The sequence below is a fragment of the Dipodomys merriami genome, unplaced genomic scaffold (assembly GCF_024711535.1).
Source record: "Dipodomys merriami isolate MVZ:Mamm:240054 unplaced genomic scaffold, mDipMer1.0.p SCAF_281, whole genome shotgun sequence".
In the NCBI taxonomy this organism is placed as follows: Eukaryota; Metazoa; Chordata; class Mammalia; order Rodentia; family Heteromyidae; genus Dipodomys; species Dipodomys merriami.
The window spans coordinates 1210125-1236652 of NW_027204282.1; positions in this window are offsets into that span (position 1 = coordinate 1210125).

Genomic DNA, 26528 nt, shown 5'->3' on the forward strand with positions numbered 1-26528 from the left:
AGTGTAGATGACATTGCATTGCTGATGTTTGGCGGGCTATTAGGGAAGCCAAAGCCAAAAGAGGCAACTTAGTCCTGGATGTCGAATCCTGGTACTGTCACTAATGAATGGTGGGAGAACCTAAGACGCATTCTGATATACATCCATACAAATAAAATGTTATTAAAGTAACAAATAAATTACTAGTTAGTGTATGATTATAATATAAAACTATATACAACAATTATACTACATTAATTTTCAATTAATACTTTATTATGTATTCAATCATGATACTTAAAAAAGGAAGGAATAATTTAATTGCCAATAATCGGTAGTAATATCATGTATGCAATTTCATAATAAACAGACATCTTTTTCTTGTTTTAAGCATATACATCTCTATCTATCAATCTATCAATCCATCAATCTATCTATCTGTCTATCTATCTATCTATCTATCTATCTATCTATCTATCTATCTATCTATCTATCTATCTATCTATCTATCTATCTATCTATCTATCTGTCTGTCTGTCTGTCTGTCTGTCTGTCTGTCTGTCTGTCTGTCTGTCTGTCTATCTGTCTATCTATCTATCTACCTATCTATCTATATACCAATCTACACATTTATCTGTTTGTACACTTTTCACTCCTGGGGTTCAGTGGTAGTATACTCGCCTAGGACATGCAAAGCCCTGGATTCGATTCCTCACTACCATATGCACAGAAAAATCCTGAAGTTGTGCTGTCTCGCTTAAGCAGTTGAGTACTAGCTTTGAGCATAAAAGCATAGGGACTGTGTCTAGACCCTTATTCAAGACCCTAGGATTGGCACCAAAAAAAAGATAGAATGTTCTGACTGCAATGATTAAGGATAGTACTGCAAATACCTCATCAGAGAGCAAACTGGGAGTCTGGTGGTGACAGGTGACATCTAACCTGACTTAGCCAGACGTAAACCACTGCAACCCAGCTCTATGGAACCAGATGCTGCTGGCTCACTCACCCCTGTGAACCAAGCTACTCGGGGGCTGAGATCTGACACTGGTGGGTTTAGAACCCAGCCCTGGCAGGAAGTCTGTGAAACTCTGACCTGTGGCTCAAGGTGGTAGAGCCCTAGCCTTGAGCTAAAGATCTTAGGATAGTACCCCAAACCTTTGAGTGCAATCCACGTGGCTGACTCCCCCCAAAAAACACACCCCTCTAAATCATTAGATGTGAACTTTGTGAGGTTTGTGATGTGTTTCTGAAAGAATGGTGATACTGATGAAAGAACCATAATTCTAATGACAGCATGTGGGATACAGCTATGTGGTGAGTTCTTCATAAGCTGTTGTGTTCTTAGTCCTTCACGGGGTTCATTCTTTCATCTGGTCCTTATAAGAGATCCACAAGTAAGATGATTGTACAGATGGGAAAGTTGAGGCTCAGATATGCCCCATGTCAGGGTCAAAATGATGTATGTACTGAAATCTAGTGAGTTGTCTCCTGCAGACAATTGTTTTTGTTTAATTTTCTCCATCATGAATCTTGAACTCAGAGCCTAGGCTCTGACTTTCATCTTGGGCTCATTGTTAGCGCTCTACCACGTGGAGCCAAGGACCCCTTGCAGCAAAGTGTCATAGCTTAGGTGTCTTTAGCTGAGGTTTGTCATCATGCCTATTCAGGAAGCTGAAATCTGATGATCTGGAATCCAAACTATCCCAGACACAAAATGTCCCATGAGATTATTATCTCCTATTCACCACTTAGAAATTTGAAGTGGAAGCTGGGCAATTGTGACTCCTGCCTGTCACCCTAGCTACTCAGGAGGCTGAGAGCTGAGGATCACAGTCCAAAGCCAGCCTGAGCAGGAAATTCCTTGAGATGGTTATCTCTAATAAACCAATGAACTGAAGGGGCTCTTTAGCACAAGTGGTAGAGCTCTAGGCTTGAGCTGAAGACCTCAGAGACAGCACCTGGGCCCAGGCTTCAACCATCCAACATTAAGAAAAGAGAAACCTCAAGTGGAGTGCTGGGAATGGGTCTTAGGGGTACAGTGCTTCACATGTATGAAACCCTGGGCTTGAATCCTCAGTACCACATCACTAGAAAAAAAAATCTAAAGTGATCTGTGGCTCAAATGGTAGAGTGCTGTCCTTGTACAGGAGAAACTCAGGTACAGTGATCAGGTCCTGAATCCTTCAGGACTGGTGTATACACACACACAAACACACACACACACACACACACACACACACACACACACACACACACACACACAAAGACCAAAAGTGAAGCTGTGAACCAAATGGGAAAGCACTGATCTTCGGCTCTGAACTCATGGTCAGCATCTTTGCCCTGTGTTCAACCCCAAAACCTAGCCACCAAGGGCCCAACTAGGCAAGGTGAAAAGTTTCAAATCCTTATGAGCTTCACCAGCCCTAGATGACAGGAAGCATTGTGATTTTGCTTCACCAGCCCTAGATGACAGGAAGCATTGTGATTTTGCACAAGTGCTTAGATTTAGCAAGCTTCCGGAAACCTAGGGAGGCAACACTGCAAATAATGAATCATTTCATTAGATTCAGGGCCCTAGTTGTCTGCCAGAAGGACTCTAATTGATTGTAGCAGTTTGTCTCAACACTGGAACATAGTGTAACAAAGACAGGATGAGTGCAGGGAACGTGGCCTGCCACAGGAGGTGGCACAAATAAAGAGTCCTGATAAAACAGAGCACTGGGGAGAGAAATAGCTTGGGTTACAAAGAGGCCTTTTTCTCCTGACCTTCAGAGCCCGCCCACACTCATCCTCACTAATTGGCCAGGATGTATTGTTTTTTACACAGCTGTACAGGAGTGAGGCCTTTTGTCTGCCTGTTCCAACAATGAGGCAGACTTCCCTCTACAGCTTGGGGAGTGGAGAAACCCTCAGGTTACACTGAGAAAAGTGAGGGAAGCTCTGGAACATGCACTGTCTTGAAAGCATTCTCTGTGCTACGAAATCATTACATTTAAAGCAAATTTCCTAGCTGGGTTCTCTCTTCATAGTGACTCTGAATTTTCACCGATAGAAATACATTCATACATACACAGATACGTGGAGTTGATGGCTCTTTTTTTGGTGGCAGGTCCTGACTCTTGAACTGTGAGCCTAGACATTGTCCCTGAGCTCCTTTTGCTAAAGGAAACATGTTATTGTGCCTTAAAACATGATACATTGTTAAATGGAGGCTTAATTCAATACCTATTAATTATTAATAATACATTACATGTACTTTAATATGTGGACATCTCACATTCTGTAATTATTCTTATGTATTTAAATATACAATGGAATAAATACATAAATCTCTCTCTCCCTGACCTCCCCCCTCTTTCTCACACACTCTCTCTCTTCCTCTCTCTCTCTCTCTCTCTATATATATATATATATATATATATGTATATATATATATATATATGCCATAATTTACACACCTATCTATTTATATATTGGCGACTCCTTGGGCTACATCTTAGGTAATGAGAACTGCCTGGCATTGAATATTTTGAGGCTGCTGTGCTTACACTGACCACTGTATGAATTGGGCATTCCAGGCCCTGAGTTCAAATCCCAGCAATGCCAAGTCAATAGGTGGACTAAGAAAACATTGGTGAACTGTTTTCCTTACTGTGAAAATATTTTTTATTTATCTATTTATTTTATTGAAAATGCTGTACAGAGGAGTTACAAGATAATGAGTACATTTTTTCTTTTTTATTTTAATTTTAATTTTTTGTGAACATACTGTACAGAGAGGTTACAATTACATGGACAAGATAATGAGTACATTTCTTAGCAAGCATTGCAGCCTCCTCTTTGTTTACCCTTCACATCTCTTCCAAGCCTCCTCCCCAGCCCTGCTTCATCAAAGTTGTAAAGTTCGTTTTCGACATGACAACTTGTACTTCTCATTGTTGCAACAGGTCCACCTGTATCCTTAAACGACTTGTTTTTCCCCATCTCCTCCACAAAGTATACTGACATCAAATATAGTGAAAGCAGGGGTCATACTTTGGGGAAGGGACATACAAAGCAACAAAGAAATAATCTTATAAATGCATTAGAAACAAATTCATGAAAGACAAAAAAACAATAAAATACATATCTAAGGGTTCATTTTCCTAACATCACATTATCTGACCTTTTCTGGTTGACTCATACATATACTAGATATTGCAAATAAGGGAAACCATGGGACCTATGTTTCTTTGGGCTTGGCTTACTTCAGTTAATAAATTCTTTCCAATCCTTTCCATTACCTAACAAATGGGGCAATGTCATTCTTTCTGATGGAGGCATAGAATTCCATTGTGTATATATACCACATTTTTTGATCCATTCATCTACTGAGGGCCATCTGCGTTGGTTCCAGATTTTAGCTATGGTAAATAATGATGCAATAAACATAGTTGTACTAGTAGGTTTAGTGTGATCTTGTTGGTAAACATTTGGGTAAATGCCCAAAAGTGGGATTTCTGGGTTGTAAGGGAGCTCTATGTGAAGTCTTTTGAGGAACCTCCATACTACTTTCCAAAGTGGTTGAACAAGTTTACACTCCCACCAACAATGAAGTAGGGTTCCCTTCTGTCCAGATCCCCTCCAGCATCTATTGTTGTTAGAGTTCTTGATTTTTGCCATTCTAACTGGTGTGAAGTGGTATTTCAATGTTGTTTTTATTTGCATTTCTTTTATGGCTAGGGAGGTTGAGCATTTCTTCGTGTGTCTGTTGACCATCCTTTGTTCTTCAGAGAAGTTTCTCTTTAAGTCTTTCGCCCACTTATTTATTTGGTAGTTGTTTCTTTGAGGATTTGTTGTTGGGGGATTTAATTTTTTGAGTTCCAAGTATATTTTATATATGAGACCCTTGTCCGTTGTATGGCTAGTGAAGATCTTCTCCCTATCAGTGGGCATTCTATTGATTTTGCTAGCTATGTCCTTTGCCATGCAGAAGCTCTGCAACCTCATGCAATCCCATTTGTCTAACCTTTCTTTGATTTGTTGTGTTTCCGGGTCTTTATTAAAAAAATTTCAGCCTGCACCAAGGAGACCTAGGATTTTTCCTATTCCATCCTATCATGTTTTCAGAGTGACTGCTATGACTCCGAGGTCTTTGATCCATTTGGAGTTAATTCTGGTGCAGGGTGATATATAAGGATCTAGCTTTAGTTTTCTACATGTAGTTAACCAATTTTGCCAGCACATTTACTGAAGAGGCTGTCTTTCTTCCAGTCTATTTTTTTTAGCACCCTTATACATAATAGTCATCACTCTTTATATGGAGTTATACACTAGAATCTACATAAATGTGTCTCTTGTATATATTTATTTATAGGCGCATATACATATGTAAATGCACACACACTTCAGTCTACACATCTATCTTTTTATATATCAGCCACTCCTAGGATGTCAACTCAGGCCCTCAAATTTGCCCGACGACTTTACTTCCATCAAACTGTTGTGCTTACATTGACCCATTCATGAAGTGGGCCTTTTAGGCCCTGAGTTCAAATCACAGAATTGCCAAAAACTTAATCCTGGTGGAAGAAGCCAATTGTCCCACATGTTTTCCTTACTGGTAAAAGTCCTGGATCTCAAGAATGACATACAATACATATGCAAATCTAGTCCTATATGATAGGATGTAAAAAAAAGTTATATGTGTAATCATACTCACTAAAATACATAATAAATAAATAAATAAATTGATTAACTACACTAACTGCAATATGTAGTAAACATTTGTAAGTAAATATAAATCATGTATTAAAATGTATGCAAATATTATTTTTTGAGTGCTAGGGTTGAATTCAGGCTCTGAGAACAGGCCTGACTTTCTTGTCTTCCAGCAAAGTGAGCTTCCCCTTTTCCCACAGTGCTGCAGATTTACCCAGATCCTGAGTTCAAATCCCAGGCTTGCCAGAAAAAATGGCATACATTCCAAGCCATGGAGCCTCATAATTTTTAAAATATTTGTATTGTACATATGTACTTATGTATGTATGTATGTATGTATGTATGTATGTATGTATGTATGTATGTATGTGTGTGTGTATGTATGTATGCATGCATGTATGTATGTATGTATTTTTATTTTTTCACAGGGCTTGAACTCAGGTCGTGGCAACTCTGCCTCAGCTTCGATCTCTCTAACCTAGGGTGCAGCCACTGGATGCACAGCCAAACCTGGGTTCCTTGGCCCCAAAAGCTGACAGGAAAAAAGTGAATAAATCAACACAGAATAAAACCCTCCTCCTTGCAGATTTTACATTTGTTTTCTTTGCAAGGTGACCATCCTGGACCTGAATGACAGCTGAAAAAATGTTCTTAACGTGGCATTCCTGAAAGCTGGCAGGCTCCCAGGGAAGCCATAGGCCAACATGGAAACATAGGCCCTGAGTTCGAAGCCCGGTTCGGACCCTTACCAATAGCAGGACATTCTAAGGGTCTCGTTCTTTTTCATAGGAATACTGACAGAAAGTTTTGAATGTCAAGATTGAATTAGTTCTTCCTGAATGATACTACTATAAAATTAGAGTGATTCTAGGAAGCCGAAAGATTTTAATGAATATTTTTTGAAACATTAAAAGAATACAATTAATTACATGGACACAATCATTTCAGGACAGTGGTTAAATTAATTAATAATTAATTAATGATGAAAACAATAATATTAATTACATGGAATCATAATAAATATCCAAGAATTTGTAGGAATGTAGCATATATAACTGAATAATGTATAAACAAACATCTCTGGCACTATAAAGATCTATATTTATTTGTGTACTACCAACTGCATTCCAATCTGTTCTTATTTTGTCAATACCTGGGGCTCGATCGCAGGTGCTAGGAACTGCTTGTCAGCTCCATATGCTCTAGGCTGGTGGGCTGACACTCACCCATTCATGTATTGGGCCTTGCTAGCACTCACAAAAATTGAATCGTGGATTTAAGAAGCCCATGGTGACACATGTTTTCCTTTTCTGTGAAAGGCCTGGGTGTCAGGTGTGAAGTTTCATACACAGGCAAATCTATACCCTATTTAATAAATGTAATAAATATTCCATGTGTAATAACAGTCAATAAAATAAATAGTAAATAAATGAATAATAAAAAAACAAAATGAATACACTAAACGCAATATGGAGTCAACATATGGGGCTTGATTTCAGGGCCTCGGAACTGCCTGGCAGATGACTTGGCTAGAGGCTGGTGTGCTGTCAGTCACTCATTCATGAATTGAGCCTTCTAGGCCCTGAGTTTAGATCCCAGCATTTCCAAAAATGTAATCGTGGAGTGAGAAGCCGAGCATGACACATGTTTTCCTTTTCTTTGAAAGTGCTCGTTGTTAGGTAGGATGTATAATTCGTATGCAAATCTATATGCTATGTAATAGGATGTCATAAATGTAATAAATGTCATCACTACAGTACATGATAAACAATTTGAATTAGTAGTGAATCATTGTAGGATAAAATTAGATATAATAACTATAGGACTGCATTAAGGTTAATATTTTATTAAGCACTAACAGAATAAAAATTACATGGAGACATAATTAAATACATAATAATTGGTAGTAACACATGATGCATACATAATTTAATTATATGTAGACATCTGTCTCACTCTATAAAATATGTAATTATACGTATGGATGTATATACATATATGATAAATAATAACAGGATATTGAGTAATTACTAATTAATGCTTTAGTAATGGTTCCACTGGGACACATCATTAAATGGAGTCATAATTTAATATCTAATAATTGGTAGTAATATTATCTATAATTTAATAATATACATACATCTCTCTTTTTGTGAATATAATACTTATATACAGCAATCTCTATCTATTTAGATCTCATTCAATCCTGGGGCTTGGTGTTGAGTGCTCACCTGGTAAGTGCCACATAAACAGAAAACCTGGAAGTTCTGCTGTCTTTCAATCAATTGAGTGCCAGCCTTGAGCACAAATGCTTAGGACAGTGTTGAAGCCCTTACTCAAGCCATAGGACTGCTGACACAAAAGGCAGAATCTTCTAACTGCAACTGTAGAAGGACAGGACTTTGAATACCTCATCACAGAGCAATCTAGGAGTCTGGTGCTGACAGCTGCCACCTAACCTGACTTAGACAGATGTAAACCGCAAGGAACTGGACGCTGCTGGCTTACCCCTGTCATCCTGGTTGCTTGGGAGCTTTAAAACCCAGTCCTAGCAGGAAGTCTGCATGACACTTTAAAATGTGGCTCAAAGTGGTACAGCTTTACCCTTGAGCAAATGTTATTAGTACAGTATCCCCATACTTTGAGTTCAATCACCGTGGGTAACCCTCCCCCCACAAAAAAAAACACAAAACATCCCATTAAACAATTAGATGTGAACTTGTTTGGTTTGTGAAATATTCCCAAAGAATGGTGATACTGATGAAAGCACCCTAATCCTAATGACAGTTTATGGAATAGAGTTATGTGCTGAATCCTTCATTGGGTGCTCTCAGCTGAGTTCTGCAAAGAGTAACATGTACTGTGTCCTTCATAAGGTGCATTCTTTCATCTGGTCCTCGAAGAGCTCCACAACTCAGATGATTATGCAGATAAGAATATTGAGGCTCAGATATGTCCCCATGGCAAAAACAAAATTATGTATTACTGAAGATTAGTGAGTTGTCTCTTGCGGACAATTGTTTTGTTTCTATTTTTCTCAGTCATGAATCTTGAACTCAGGGCCTAGGCGCCGACCCATACCTCTGGGCTCATGACGAAGACTCCACCACGTGTATCCATGGACCCCCTTGCAGCAGAGTGCCACGGCCTAGGATTCGATAGCTGAAGTCTGTCACCCTGCCTTATAGGAAGCTGAGATCTGAGGATCTGTGTTCCCAACTATCCCAGACACAAAAGGTTCCATGAGAGTATTATCACCAATTCACCACTAAGACATCTGAAGTGGAAGCTGGATGCTTGTGACTCATACCTGTCATCCTATTTACTCAGGAGGATGAGATCTGAGGATCATGGTTCAATGCTAACCTAGGAAGGAAAGTCCTTAAGACACATAGCACCAATGAACCACCAGAAAACCTGAAGTAGCTCTGTGGCTCAAGTGGTAGAGCACAAAACTTGAGCTGAAGAGCTCAGGGACAGCACCAGGCCCATACACTAACTCCTACAACTGAAAACAACAACAATAAAGACAGAAACAAACCAACAAACCTGCAGTAGTGGGCGGGAAATGTGCCTTAGAGGTATAATGTTTTACATATATGAAACCCTGGGCTTGATTTCTCAGGACCACATCACTAGAAAAAAGCCTGAAGTGGCACTGTGGATCAAGTGGCAGAGGGCTATCCTTGTATAAGAGAAACTAGGTACAGTGCTCAGGTCCTGAGTTGAAGCTCCAGGACTGGTGTATGCACAAATGTGCACGTGCGTGCATGTGCACACACCCGCGCACACACACACAGATCAGAAGTGAAGCTGTGGCACAAAATGGTAAAGCTCTGTGATTCTGCTCTGAGCTCATGGTCAGCACCCAGGCTCTGTGTTCAACACCAAAACCTACTACCCAGGGCCCAACTAGGACAAGTGAAACTTTTCAAAATCTGATGAGCTTCACCAGACCCATATGACAGGAAGCATTGTGATATCAGATATGTGCTTGGATTTCCCAAGCTTCCAGAAACCTGGGAGAGGTATCACAAGCCCATTATTGCCCACAATGAAATATTTCATTGGAATCAGTGCCCTAGTTTTCTGCCAGGACTTCTGAATTATATTGATCACTGTATCTGAACACTGGAATATAGTCTCACAAAGGCAGGATAAGTTCAGGGAACTTGGCCTGACACAGGAAGTTGCACAAATGAAGGCTTCCTGTGAAAACAGAGCACTGGGGAGAGAGATCACTTGGAGTACAAAGAGGCATTTTTCTCTTAGCCTTCAGAGCCCGCCCACACTAATCCTCACTAATTGGTCCAAATGGACTTGTTTGTTACAAAGTTGTACAGGAGGGAGGCCTTTTGTCTGCTTGTTCATACAATGAGAAAAGGTTCTTCCAGCAGGCCTGGGATGCAGAGAAACCCTCAGGTTACACTGGGAACAGTAAGGGGAGCCCCAGAAAACATGTACTGTCTTGAAAGCACTCTCTGTGTTATGAAATCATTGTATGGAAAACAAATTTCCTAGATTGGCGCCACTCATCATTGCTACTCTGGAGCTTTACCTATAGGAATACATCCATACATACACAAAGACATGGAGGTACAGGCTCTTTTGCGGGGGGCGGGTAGGTCCTGGGGTTGAACTGTGAGCCTAGGCGTACTCCCTGAGCTCCTTTTTCTCAAGGGTAGTGCATAAACCTTGAGTCACTGCCTCACTTCTGGGTTTTTCTGTGATCTATTAGAAATAACAATGTCATGGACATTCCTACACTGGCTGGATTCAAACTAAGATTCTCTACATCTCAGGCTCCTCAGGAGCTGGTATTACAGTCAGCAACCACTGGCACTTGCCTTTATTTTCTTCTTTATTTTTTTAATCTGGACAATGCAACTTCTTAACAGGGTCATTCCAATGGTTTAAATTTATAAGTTAATTACCCCAATGTTCTTTATAGCTGCTTTCTCAAAAAAAGATTTTCTCTCCTTATCTTCTCCTCTGGTCACAGGTTTGAAGCCAAAATTGAGAAATGAGTGTCCCAGGATTTGGGAGCAAATGTCCACAGGACATGCCAGCTGTGTCACTTAGCATTGAGTTGCAGTGAATTTATTGCTTCAGGATGAGAGGACCAAAAGCTGGAGCGATCCTCATACTCTCTGCATTGCTCCTTTTGCCTATAAAATGACCTAATAATTATGAGTGTTTTGTGTCTCCAATCTTAAGTATCTAGAACATACTAGAAGCATCTTCATGTTTCTGTTTTTCTCTAGTACCTCTCGAGATTTAGACCAAGGGTTTGTGTGGAGCAGCTCCTTGGAGAATCCTTGAGGAAAACAGCTTGAAGCCTCCTCAGGTGATCACCGTTCAAAGCCAGCCCAAGCAGGAAAGTTTTCGAGATTCTTATCTCCAAAAACCAACAGAAAACCAGACATGGAGCAGTGGTCCAGAGGGTAAAACTCCAGCTTTGAGAGAGAAAGCCAACCAGGAAAATCAGGCCAGTCAAGGCAAGAAAGTTCAGAAGAGCCTTATGCCCAATTAATGACCAGATGGCTTGAAGTGGAGCTGTGGGGGGTGGTAGAGCCACACCCTTGAGCAAAACACCGAGGAATGCATAGGGATTTGAGTTTAAGCCCTGGGATGGCAACAAAAAAATTTCAAAAAGAGAAGACCAAGTTATGTATCCGTGCCCTACTCATTTATATGTGTATTTTACCACCCTGAGTGCAAACAGAGCATATTCAATGCTTCTGATTGTATTTACTGATTTATTTTTCAGATATACTCGTTGCACATACTGCATCATTCTCTTCATTTCAGGTACATGGCTTTTCTCTTCCAGGATTCCAGGCCTGTGTCTTTATATGATGCACACTTAAGCTCTCAGCAGCCTTTATTTGCATTTTATTATGAGGCCAAGGCAGGAACTGTCACAAATCAGGCAGAGGAAGAAAAAGTCAGAGTTCATAGAAATAACCAGCATTCAGAAAATTAAACTTAGGGACATAAAATGGTAGCATAATTATGTAAAAACTACCATTAATAAAAGGATGAGGGTGCTGGGAATGTGGAGAGAGTGTTTGCCTAGCATGCAAGAAGTCCTGGGTTCAATTCCTAAGTAGCATTACACAGAAAAAAGCCAGAATTTGTGCTGCGGCTCAAGTAGCAGAGAGCTAGAGACAGAGCCCAGGCCTTGAGTTCATCCCAAAAACTGATAAAAGATAGTTAGCTACGTAAGTAGGTAGGAAGGAAGGTAGATAGGTAGGTGGATGGGTAGATCTTGGATATCAGGAGGAAAGAAGGGAACACTTCCCAATGATGAGGACTTCTACAGGGTGCTAGGCCACCCCATTGCCTTCACACAACCACAGATCAGGAAGACTGTCTCTGTCCCACTTCTCAGGCAGCCGAAGTTCCTAGAGCCAAGAGGGCAGAGCCAGGTTCTAACTCAGGTGCTTGGAGACAGAAGAGAAAGGGCCCTGCCTCTCCTTGGAGTGGGAATTTGTATTAATGATGCGCAGATTGAAGGAAGGAGAATGGACTGGCAGAGGTAGAAGAATGGTCTTTAAATCTGACAGATGGAGAGTCAAATCCCCACGCTTAAGACCAGAGACCAGGGTTTTTCTTCTCTGTTCCTCCCCTCTCTGGCTCTCTATTGTTAACCTAAAGATAGCCTGAGGCTCCCTTCACCTGAGGGAGGAAGGTTAATTAGTCATTGTTTGAAGAGGCTGAGAAATGCCTGACCCTGATGTAACTAACAAATGTTTCAGGGTTCCCCCCTTTGCTGGCTGTGCCTGGAATTCATGAAGTGGTTTTTCAGCTCACTTCCCTGTTGTGTATCTACATTCTGCCTCCGAATCCTGCAGGCCTCGGTCTCTTCACCTAGTATGGTTTTTGAAACTCTTTTCTGTCCTTTAAATACAGTGTTACACTGGAGTTCTTCCTGCTAACAGGACTAGGCTTGGATTCTGAGAACTTCATTTGAACCCAGGATGGGTCAAAATGTTTCTTTCCTGCTTCTATAAGAGCTCAAGAATTCTGAGAACATTTAGAGTGCAAGTAACTTCTCATCACCAAGATAAACACAGGAAGCTCTTGAACATCTGAGCTTTCAGAAGTGGAAGTCAGAGTGTCATAGACTTTCCTGCCATTGCTGGCTTTACCCTGTGATTCTCAGATCTCAGCCTCCTGAGTAAGATGATGGGTGTGAGCCACTGCTGTTCTGCTAGGGTCAGAAGCGTACTTACATCGACAAGTCAACTGCTTATCACAAATGGCTTGGGGAGCATATTAAGTCTTTCAACATTGGACCTTTCAGAACACTGTAGGACACAAGGTTATAATGCTCGGGTCTGAGAGGCTGGGCATATGGATCTGCTACACTTGAACCCTGAGCTCTGACTCCAATTCTGGTTTACATCAGCGTTCATTTTCCAGAGAATGGTCTCCTAATTAGCAAATAGAAAAGTACTTTGATTAACCCTAATTTTTTTCCAGTGGTCTGTCCTGAATCAAGCCTAGGCACTGTCCCTGAGCAAGGCGAACACTGTACAACTTGATCCATAGCACCACGTGGGTTTTTTGGTGGTTCATTGGAGATTAGAGTCTAACAGGCTTTCCTTGTCTAGGTTGACTTTGAACGGTGGTCTTCAGATCTCAGCCTCCTGAGAAGCTAGGGGTCAAGGTGTTAGCCATTGGCATCTGGCCTAATGTATTTGACAGTCTTAAGGCTTCTTTTTCTCAAGGCTAGGGATCTACCACTTGAGCCACTCCACAGCTTCTGGCTTTTTCTGAGTATGTGGAAATGAGGATTCAAAACCTGGCATTCATGGATGCTGAGCGAGCTCTTTACCACTAAGCCACATTTCTAGCCCCACCCTTACAATTTTATCCCTCAACTTGACTATCCTCAAAAAAATGCTCCTGACTATAAATCATCTAAAGAAATCACTATAGTAAGGTGTCCAAAGGTAAGACCCAGCTCATACGTGGGTGAAACTTTAAACATGTGAAGACTGTGACAAATGGCTCCAATTAATTATGTATCATGTTTCAATACTTAATAAAGTATTAATGAGAAATGAGTTAATGTCCTAAATTATTTTGTATAATTTTATAATGTATGTTCAAAATGTACTAAATATTTTGTGTATAATAATAAAACAATAAATTAATTAATCAAATAAAAATAAAATACAAAATCAATAGTAATCACAATATGTAATAAACATACATATATAAGTATATATCACATATTACACATGTAGAGAAAAAATATTTTTTCCATTGCAGGTCCTTAATTCTGGCCCTGGGAACTCTAGCCTGAATTTCTTTTCCTCAAGGACAGTGAGTTTCACCTTCACCCATGGTGCAATAGAGTTACCTGGACAGTGAGATCAAATCCGAGCAATGGCAGAAACACTTGCCCCAGTTCCAAAACAGAGATTTAATTTTTAAGGAAGCATTTATGTTTATTCAATTTCATATTGAATGTTAAACAAAAGTGCAGTGGAAAATATTGTACAGCTATTCAGACATCCTTCCTTTACCCCTAAAGTGCTTCTCTGAGAACTACATCGTTTCTTTTTTTTGTACAATTTTGTTGTAAAAGTGTTATACAGAGGGGTTACCATTACATGAACAAGGTAATGAGTAGATTTCCTATTAAGCATTGTTGCCTCCATTGTTTTTCCCCTACCATACCTTCTTTCCCATCTCCACAACTTCTCCCCCTGCCCAGGAAAGTGACTTAATTTTTTATTTTTGGCTTGGAATAGGGTTTCAATTCAAGTAGTGACAACGCTGCACTTCCCCCACATTGCTACAGATTTGCCAAGACCCTGAGATCAAATCCCAGGGTAGGAAAAAAACTGACAGAAATTCCAAACAAGTGAGCTTTATTGTTTTAATTTAAATAAATAATTAATTAATATTTTATTTGTTTTTTTGGCCAACCATTGGGCTAGAATTCACGTCGTGATAACTCTGTCTCAGCTTTGATCGCCATAGGCTGGGGTGCAGCATCCGGACCCATATTCGATCAGGGGATCCTAGGCCCAGAGCGCTTGCAGGAAGAAAAAAAAAGCTGGAAAGCACAAGTAGTGGCGAGCTGCAAAGGGCTGGAGGGTTTTACGATTTTTTTCTTTGCTAGGTGATTATTCTGGGTCTTAATGACATGGTTTCAATGTGGACCTGACCTGCCATTGCTGAAAGCTGGCGGGCTATCAGGGAAGCCATAGATCAACCTGTCAACATAGGCCCCTGGTTGAAACCCAGTCCTGCCACCTACCAATAGCAGGAGATCTCAAGGGACTTGTTCCTATGCATACAAATACCAATTGAAAGAGTAGTTCATGCATGGGTCGAGTCTAAAATTGGATGTGATAATCCTAAGATGCTGATTGATCTTAATTAATAGTTTATTAAACATGAAAAGAATAATATTCCTTTAATGGTGGTATAATAAATACATAAGAATTGGTAGGAACATAGTAGGTGTCATTCAGTCATAAATAGTAGGCTCTGGCACTCTTTACCAATGTTTATTTATTTGTATACCACCGTCTGCCTATCTATTTATTGCTGTTTGGGCCAAACCTGGGGCTCGAACTCAGAGGCTAGGAACCACCTGACAGTTTCATTGGCTAGAATGCCATGCTCACACTCACCCACTCATGAATTGGACCTGCTAGACCCTGAGTTCAGATCTTAGCACTGCCAGGCATGATGGAGAACACATCTACAAATCTAGATGCTACGTGATAGGATTTAAACAATATAATAACTGGTATAGGTGTCATCAGTGTCAATAAAATAAATGGTAAATTAATGAATAAAACAAGAAATAAAATAAATAACCACACCAAACATGATATGGACTGAACATCTGTATGGAAATTTTATCTTTAAAATGTATATAAGAAGTACATTTTCCAAGACTGAGGCTTGAATTCAGTCCTCCTAGGAGGAGGGAATGGCAGGAGATCCTGAGATACTCATTTCTGGACCCAGGAAGTGTCATGGAATGCAATTCATGTCATCCTTGAATGAGTAGTTCGTGCATGATGGGAGTAGGAAATGATAGGCAAGAATCTTGGGGTATCAATTATTTGTAATGAAGAGTTGATGAAGTGTGACAATAATCATCACAGTCATGAAATGGAGGCATCAGGAAACATCCAAGAATCAGTAGTCACTTGATAGATTGGATTCCATCACAGACTGCCTTCTCTCCTACTCTGTACAAATATGTACTTATTTGCATACTACCTTCAGTTTATGAATGGATGACTATTGTGCTCCTCCCTCCTTCCTCCCCTGGGTAATCGATCTCAGGTCCTGGGAATGGCCTAGCTCCTTTGTGGCTCACAGGATGGTGTGCTCATGTAGACCCATTCGCCAATTGGGCTTTCTAGGCCCCGAGTTCAATCCAAGCCTGCCAAAAGATTCATCCTGATGTCAGAAGCCAATCATTGCACCTGTTTTCCTATCCTGTGTAAGTCCTGGGTCTCAGCTAGGATGGAGAATGCATGGGCCACCCTGTGGCCATGGGAATAGGTTGTTATCCATGTCAACCCAGTTATACCTGTCATCATATACTCCAGAAAATACACAAAGCATCTATGAATAGCATACAAAATAGAGACTAACTACACTAAATGCACGATGGAGTCCAAACACAGATGTGAATATACATCTCATGTTTCAATGATGCATTGAGGACTATTGTAGCCTCCTTAGGGCTCTTTCTCCATTCCTGAGAACAGCTCAGCTCCTTAGTGGCTCACAGGCTGGTGTGATCACATGGACCCATTGGGCAATTGGGCGTCCTAGGCCCCGAGTTTGAATCCCAGCACTGCCTGATGTGAGAAGCCAGTCATTGCACCTGTTTTCCTGTGGTGTTCATGTTCTGGGTCTCAGCTAGAAGGGAGAATGTATTGGCAACTCTATACTCATGGGAAGAGGTTTTCATCCATTTCACCACAGTTATATCTGTCATCTTATACTCAAGAAAATACACAGTACATCAATGAAAAAGACACAATATAAAGAGAATGACTACACCAAATGCAAGATGCTGCCCAAACATGTATGGAAATATAGATCCTTGGTTTAATTATGAATTTATGACTATATTGCCCCCCACCAGGGCTCGATCTCAGGTCCAGGGAATGACCTAGCTCCTTAGTGGCTCACAGGCTGGTTTGCTCATCATGACCCTTTCAATAATTGGGTCTGCTAGGCCTTGAGTTCAAATCCTAGAACAGCCAAAAGTTTCATCTTGATGTGAGTAGCCAATTGATCTACCTGTTTTCCTCTCCTGTGAAAGACCTGGTATAAGAGAGGATGGAGAATGCTATATAGGCAACTCTATAGCCATAGGAATAGGTTGTCATCCATGTCAGCATAGTTATATCTGTCACCATACTCAATACTATACACAATATATTCATGAATAAATAAAAAATAAAAAGGAATATCTACACTGAATGCAAGATACATAAGACACCTGTAGTAAAGAGAGATCCTATTAAAAAACAAGGGCTTATTATTTTGTCCAGTGCTTGCACTTCAAATCAGGTCCTAGACCCGGGCTGACATTCTAGTTTTCAAGGATGGTGAGCTTCCCCTTTCCCCATTGTGCAACAGAGCTACCCAGACTTGAGTTAAATTCCCAGCAATGACAAAAGATTCATCCTGATATCAGAAGGCAGTCGTTGCACATGTTTTCCTCTCCTGTGAAAGTACTGGGTCTCATCAAGGATGGAGAATGAGTAGGCAAACCTATAACCATTGGAACAGGTTGTCATCCATGTCAGCACAGTTGTACCTGTCACCATACTCAGTAAAATACACAATATCTCCATGAATTGTAACAAAATAAGAAGTATAACAAATGTGAGACACCTCCAAACATGTATGTAAATATAGATCCTATGTTTAAATAATGAAGTTATGACTATCGTGGGGGCACCCTGAGGATCAATGTCAGATCCTGGGAATGGCCTAGCTCTTTAGTTGCTCACAGGTTGGTTTGTTCCCCTTTACCTCTTCACCAATTGGTCCCGCTAGGCCCTGAGACAGATCCCAGAACTACCAACAAGTGGATCATGAAGTAAGAAACTGAGTGCAAAAATTATTTTCCTTTTATCTGAGAGTCCTGGGTGTTAGGCATGATGGAGAACATATCTACAAATCTAGATGCTATGTGATAATATATCATCAATGTAATAAACAGAGTGGGTATCATCATAGTAAATAAAATCAATGGTAAATAAATGAATAAAAAAATACAAGGAACAACCACACCAAACATGTATGTACTGAATATCTATAGGCAACTATAAATCCTATCTTTACAATGTATATAAATAGTATGTTTTCAAGGCATGGGGCTGGAATTCGGGCCAAGTGAACAGGCCTGACTTTCTTATCTTCGAGTACGGTAAGATTCCCCTTCATCCACAGTGCTGCAGATTTACCCAGACCCTGAATTCAAATCCAAAACTGGGCAGAATAAACAGCACGAATTGCAAGTCAGGGAACTAATTTATTTTTTAATTTTTATTTTATTTTATGCTCAGCATGGCACTTGAACTCAGGTCGTCCCAACTCTGCCTCTGCTTTGATCACCGAAGGTTGGGGTGAAGCCACTGGACCCACAGCTGCTCCTGGGATCCTAAACCACCAGAGCATGCAGTATAAAAAATGCACAGAAAAAATGCGGTGAGATGACTTTTTATGTTTTGCTGGGTCTGAATGACACTGTTGCAAAGGGTACTTTACCTTGCATTGCTGAAGTCTGGCAGACTATTGGGGAAGCCATAGGCCCACGTGGCAATGTAGACCTTGATTTCGAATCCCTGTCCTGACCCAACCAATGGCAGGAGATACTGAGAGTCTCCTTCCCATCCATAGGAATAACAATGGAATGTTATCAATGTCACGGTCGAATGAGTTGATTGTGAATGATGCTTCTATAAAATTAGAATGATTTCAGGAGGCTGATTGATTTTATTTAATATTTATGAAGCATTAAAGAATACTATTACTTACAGGAACACAATAATTTCAAGACAGAGATTGATTTCATTAATAGTTTAAGGATGAAAACAATAACATTAATTACATGGAGGCATAAAAAGTACCCAAGAATTGGTACGAATGTAGTCTATAAAACTGAATAATGGATACACATCTCTGGCATGCTATAAAGATATATATTTATTAGCATACTGTCATCTGCGTGTCAATTTGGTCTTATTTTGTCAACACCTGGGGCTCAATCTCAGGTCCTGGGAACTGCCTGTCAGCTCAATTTGCCCCACAATGGCGCGTTGACTCTCACCCATTCCTGAATTTGGCATCGTAGGCCATGAGTTCAGATGCCAGCACTCCCAAGAAATGAATTGTTGAAAAAGAAACTGATGGTGACACATGTTTTCCTGTTCTGTGGATTTCCTGGGTGTCAGGTATGAAGTGGAATACATATGCAGAAATATATTCTATGTAATCAATGTAATCAATGTTCTATGTGTAATAATACTCAGTAAAATAAATACATAAATAAAACAAAAAATAAAATGAGTAACTCCACTGAACGCAATATGGAGTCAACATATGTATTTAAATATAAATCATATATTTAAATTGTACATGAGTAGGATGTATTCTAGTCATGGGGATCAATTTCAGGCCTAAGGAACAGACTTGAATTTCTTGACTTCAAGGAGGCAAGCTTCCCCTTCCCACACAGTGCAACAGAGTTACCCAGACCATGAGTTCCAATCCCAGTCTTGGCAGAAAAAATGGCACCTTTATAGTATATGAGGTGCAATTCTTAGTTATTTCATTATGCCTCCATTTAATGAATGTGATTGTTTAAATGCTTAATAAAGTATTAATTAAAATCGATCAGTGTCCTATATATAATTGTGTATAATTTTATCATAGAATCATTCAACAACTGCTCATTCAGTCATGACATTGATCACATTCCATTGGTAATCATAGGGATAAGAATGAGTTTCTTAGGATCTCCTGTCATTTGAAGCTGACAGGACCAGGATTCGAACTGTGGGCTCCACCTCCCTCCACTTAAATCCGAGGATAGGGAACTCACTGCTCTGTCCAAGAACATCAGCAAGACCAATGATGAGGCAAGCATCAGTGGCTCTCAAGAGTCCTCCTTGATATTTACAAGGCTTTGATGGGAGGATCAAATTCACACTAAGCAGGAAAGTCCTTGAAACCCCAGTCCCACTTCAGTGCCAACAAAGCCAGAAGTAGAGCCAGGTGGATCTAGTGTGGAGGGCTAACCTTGAGCAAAAGCAGCTCATGGACTGATCCCAGATCCTGAGTTCAAGGTCTGGGACTGGCAACAAACAGACATACACAAGAATCTGTGCAGCTATCTGGCTAAAGCAGGTCACCCTCTTGTTTCCAACTGAATTGAGTATAGTTCCCTGGGAAATGAGCTGGGGGGAGGTGCTGTCATCTTGACTCTGCCCAAGCTGCCTGCATCACAGGATTCTGGCCACACCCCCATTCTTTCATGTTTCTTTCTGACCAATGGGATACAAGAATGGTGGCCACGCCCACATTCCATGCTGCCTTGTACCACCAGGATTCCCTAGGCTGGTTGACACAATTACCAGCAGTTGAATAAGGTAGAGGTGGCTGAGTGGTGAGCAAGAGACTTGAAGCTACTTTGGAGTAGGAAATTGATGTGCCTGCCTGCCTCCCACCTCCTACCCTGCTTCCTCCAAGGCACTGCATTTCAAACCTCAGGCGGTATCAAGCTACTGGCAGGTTGCAGCCTCAACCTGGTCCTGGCCACTGGTCCTCTGTTCTGGACCTGAGTGTCTGCAATACCTCCTCCATTACTGCTCACCCTAACTGGAGCAGCCACCAACAACTTCTCCCAGCATCACAAGTGAGTGGCTGCCCAGAGGGCTTGCACCTTGTGACACCTGCATCCCACAACAACCCAACCAGGTCCCGGACCTGCACCTCTTTCACACCCCACAGTCCGGGGACTCTGCCACTAATGTGCCCCAGGAGTGGGCACATCCCTAGTGTCCAATGTCCCAGGAAAAGTGCAGATGCAGGGATAGGTGAAGAGGGGACACCACAGAGCCCCTGGTGGGAGCCAGAGAGCCATGCATCTGCACCCTTTCTCTCCCTGGTGGGAGCTTGGTGGTGTTAGTCAGAGGTGGGGAGCAGCACCTCCACACTTGCGTTGTTGCGTCTTTACTTTTTCTGGGCATGGGGGTTGTTGGATACAGAAGATAGACCACCCCCCCTTGCTGTGTAAGCCCTTGTCTTTTATGCTTGGTCACCCTTTCACCTGAAGAGGGTCCCAGAAAAGCCCTGGAGAGAGGTGAAGGGCGCTGGGGGTCAGAGCAGAAGGTGAATATCTGGGAGGAACACACACACACACACACACACACACACACACACACACACACACACACACACACACACACACACACACACACACACACATACACCCGGCCTGTTCCCACACCCCTCAGCTGTCAAAAGTTTTCACAAGGTCATCACCTTTCCCAGCTCTGCCAGCATCTGCTGGTGCTTTTGGTCCATTTGGTCTTCTTTTCCTCCCCAAGAATCCGCCAATTAGCCCAGAAACATGTAGGCTAGAAGTAAAGAGTATATCCATGTATGTAGCATTTAGGACCCCATCCATTTCCTCAACATTGCCCCAACCCTGGTAAGACACCCCTCTGGGGGCACCATGACCTTCTGCTAGTTTCCCCTCCCAGGCTCTGAGAAGCCACCTGTCTCAGGACTCCTTCATCCAGCATCCTGGCCTAGGGTTTTGGTGAATGTGGAGTCAAGGCTGTTTGTTCCCAAGAGGAAGGATCTGGCTTGGAGAAAGGGAGAGGTTACGTGGTGCTGTGTCATTTGAGTGGTGCTCCCCTTGGATGGGAGCCTCTTGTTCTCTAGTTCTCTCAAGGGCACTCCCAAGCTCCAGCTTGTACAGTATAGAAGACTACAAATAAGACAACATTGAAACAAAAAGCCAATTCCAATATGAAGATTTATGGGAGTGATATAGAGAAACCATTACTCCTAAGTGGAACATGAAGTATGAGGCCACTCCCTTTCTAAATCACACTTGCTAATCACACAAATTTGTAAAAAGTAGAGTGGAAGAATAATTGTCGTTCCAATGCAAGTTAGATATAAGAGCATGGACTTAACTGGAAAAAAAAGTGAGTCTTGAGAGAGCAGGGATTATACTAGCAGTGAACTAGTGGCTAAGATCACATTTATTTTTCTTTACTTTTCTTATATATTTTTTTGTTGTTATTGGTCTTGGCACTTGAACTCAAGGCCTGGGCGCTATCCCTCCGTTATTCAGCTCAAGGTTACGGCTCTAACACTTGAGTCATAGTACCACTTTCAGTTTTCTGGTAGTTAATTGGAGAAAAGGGTCTCTGGGACTTTCCTACCTGGGCTGACTTTGAACCCCAGTCCTGAAATCTCTCCACCACCTGGCTTAAGATCACATTTCTAATAGTGTATACTCAGCATATGCAATGTGTATGTTCATCTATCTTTATATGAATTCTTGAGTTAAAAATCTGGGCTAGAGTTTGACTTTACACTCACAAAAATATTTGTAATTTAAAAGTTGATACTTCTGGAGAAATAAAACCTAAGAATGTAAATGAGTCTGGGAAGTTTAGTTGGCATGCAGCCTGAGCAGAACAGTCTTTGCCACACTAACAGCCAAAAGCTAGATTGGAAGAATGGCTCAGGTGATGGAATACCAGTCATGAGCAAAATTGATGAATAAGAGCTTGAGGCTTTTGCATACATACATACAAACATACACATACACACAGAAGCACTTATATGTGCACACACAATTACACAAATAAAACAACTTAGAATATGTAGAAAAGTTAAAAAAACAATAGAAAATATGTCCTGAGTAAGAATCAAGTGATAAATTTTAATATTAGAAAATCCTCAAGTGAACTTTCTTCAAAAAAGTTTGAGACTATTACATAGGTAGGGACCAGAGATAGTAAGAAAGTCAAGTAATTATTATTAAAGGATCAGATCCATGGAGAAATGAATAAGAGATCCCAGCATGTGCATCTGAAAATGTTCATATCCTGTGTCAAATGATAGAAGATCTTCGAAAATAGTACATAAACACTCTGAGCAGTCAGTCTAGTGGATAATATCATTGGAGAAGTTCAAAATTGCCAGTCTGTATCTAGATTACATAAACCAAGAAACCATGGCAGGGCAATGTGATACAAGCCTGGAATTCTAGCATGCAGACTAAGACAGGAGATTAGAGAGTGGAAATACATAGTGATACCTTCCCTGGACCAGGTAGTATAATTTTGTTTAATAAAAAAAATCAAACAAGAAAGGAATACACAATTGCAAGTCTGGGCTAATTTTGTCATTATGTTATGAGAAGTCAAGTTTCCTATTGAAATGCAACTCCTATATAATCTTCAGTTGTGTTTTAAATGCTCTCTTCATTACAGATCATTCCTAAATGCAAAATGGCTCATGATTCCCACCCAAAATTTGAAAAAGTAAGTAAGCATCATTCTGTAGGTTTCAAAAGAAATGATGGATTAAAAAAGCTTAAGCCTAGAGAAATAACAAAGTTTACCTAATGCAGGAATTTGTAGATTTTGCTAAATTAGAATTTAGAGTTAACATAAATATTTTGGTTTTGTTTGTAATTTCATATTTTATAGGATAATACAAAATTCTTTTTAAGTAGAGGGTTTAATTGAAAAATTCACAAATGATTCTGGCATTCCATTTTCCTAGAATATTCTTTCAAGAGAATTATAATTAGGTCTTAGTTGATAGATAATTCCAATAGTTCATGGATAAAATGATAATGTGAATAATCTAGACAGAGTTGCCAACAAATGGATATTAATTTATAAATTTAGCAAAAGGGCAATTTTTGATTGTATTGTATAACATTGTATGAAAAAAATAATTGTGTGACATCTTCTTTCTTCTACCTATATGTTACACAGGAAGCCATTTCCTAAATTACGTGCCTCTGTATACAATGAGAAAAATGTTATATTGGGTTTTGTTTTTGTTTTATTGGTTTGTCCTAGGGTTTGCACTCTGGGTCTGGAAGCTGTCTCTGAGCCTCTTTATGCTCAAGGCTCGTGTGCTAACACTCCAATCTCAGTGCTACTTGTGTCTGGCTTTTTCTGAGAAGTTTATTGGAGATTTGAACCATAATCTTCCAAACTTAGCATTCTGAATATCTGTGATAGTTTACAAAAAGTATAAATATAAATAACATTTGCAAGTGTTCTGATCTCAAGAATTTCACTGGGGGAAATTTATGCAACCCATTTTATTGTGGTGTTCTTTCCAGAACAAGGAGGGCATCACATTAGCAAAGGTGGAGTATTTTTTTCACAATAGATATAAACTATTCATTATGTAAATTAAGGGAATTTTAAGGTGCTCTTTACGAGTTGGAAAGTCTTGGACTAGGATGACTTTATGGCATAAATCTTGGGATTGATGGTCATAGAAATAATAGCTTACTTTGATAAATATTTGCTTACTGTTGAAGAATTAATTACAGATGTTTCATAATTTTATCCTCTACCAGAATGTGGCTATTTTTCTGTTGACTTCTCAATCTGTAACACTCCATTGGAAATTGCATCTATTGCAGAATTGCAAACAGGTACTGTTTTGAATCTCTCAGGTATGGAATGTTCAGAAATTGAAAATGAGTAGTTATTAGTCATAGGAATTTTGAAGAACACATATATTCTGTGCTCTTAACAACTTATTTACTTTTAAAAGTTATTGGTTTCCATAGAGTTAAACTGTTTTTGGTTTTAGTGTGAGAAAGTACTAAATTTATTCTTTTTTCAAAATATTGGCAAGTTTATTGTGAAAATATTGTCTAGTTGGATAACATTCAAGATGATGACCCTCTGATAAAAAAGGAGTAATTGTTTCAAATTAGATGCCAAATAGTATTGATTTTTAATAAATTACAACATAAAATAAAGGATAATATTTACTGTAAAGATAGAGTGAAATTATATTTTATGCAGCTTATTTTAAAATTTATTATCAAATTGATGTACAATGGGGTTACAGTAATTGTAAGGTAGTGAATACATAACTTTTCAAACTTTTTAGCGCCTCCTTCATTTTTCTCACAGTTTTCCTTCACCTCAGTACTCCTCACAAGTTGTAATGTACATTTCCAACATATTGCATGTGAGTATTTCTATTGCATTGGTTTTCCTTTTGTCCTTTGTCTCACCATTTTGTTGTTCATCTTCCCTTCCCTAATTAAGGTAAATGTATACACAATACACAGGGCACCAAATTGAATACAGCAGGGGAAAACCATAAGGGAAAAAACACAAAGAAAATAGAAATCACATAGTATATTACAAACAATAACTACAAAAAAATCTCTGTTCCATATCTTGAAGTTCATTTTGCTCAGCACCAGCTTTTATGGTCATATATACACATAAACCCACTGGAAAAAAATAGTTGTAGGGACACTATATCATGAAAACAACATGTCAACTGTTTTTGAGGGTAAAGGTTTAATTAGGATTAGTGAATATGTCATTCTGTTAAAGGAATTTCAAAAGAGTTTGAAAATTATGACAGCTATATTTTGATTGTTCAAACTTTTTAACAACTTAGCTTATTAACAAAATTGCCTGGGTAAATAGGCTTTCATGCAAAGAAATCTATGGAGACTTAGTTAAGAGGGAGCAATGTGGGTGAAGATAGTTCATTTTCACACTAAAGAAACAAACTTAAGAAACCTTGCTGTAAATCCTGTAGGTTCCTTTGAGAATTGACCTTACCCAGGAAATATACTCTCATTGTGTGAAATTCAAAGTTCTTAAAAAATTAAGATATCTACATTTGTGAATTGACCTTTAACTACCAAAATAATTATTTGAAAAATATAATTTTGGTCAAAATATTTAGGGCAAAAGTGCCCTCCACAATTGAAAAAGGTATTGGGTTCACACTTTTCTGTTTGTAACACTTTCTACAATGTCTTTGTACGTGAAGCACTGAAACACAGAAAAAAAATCTGATTGGATACTCCAATGATTACACATTTCTAAGTACCTCACAAAAAATAATATCCTTATTAACATGAGATAGTAAAGATTTCTCTTATTATATAAGCCAAAAAGGTTTGGGATTAGAAAAGAATTGAGAAAATTGAAAGGGTAAAAAGACAGTGTTCTTAGAAGCCCTAGCTAAGCATATTGGCTTCAGCAGTGGAGGGAGGCCTAAACATTTATATATGTTGTCTTAAAATTTTTGATACGTAAAGTGATTTTATAGAGCCTATTTGGCTGACTATAATGCAGAACAGATTGAATGAAGACATGAAAATAAATTCTGCGTCCAAATGAGGCAACTTAAAAGAGTTTTAAAAGAGAAACCATGAAGATATAGTGGGGTGGGGTGGGAGGGAGACCTTATAGTCCTTCAGCTTCACTGGACTTGAAGCCAAGAAGCTGTGATTAATTGGAAATCAGGCAAGAGATAAGAGGAGGACATAGAATTAGACATAGAAGCATTGTCCTTTGTAACAGACACTGTCATCCAAGGAATGGATGATTTAACTCTTCTTTCCCATACATCTTGCTGAACAAATGCAAGACCAAGAGAAGAATAATCTATTGAAATAATTTTTCAAAGAATAACTTCACTGAAACTGATAAGGTATCTAAGGAGAGTCTTAAGAGAAAAGATAAAAGTGGAGTATTCTTTGATTTCCTCTAAGCATCTTGTTATCAAAATATATCTTTGAG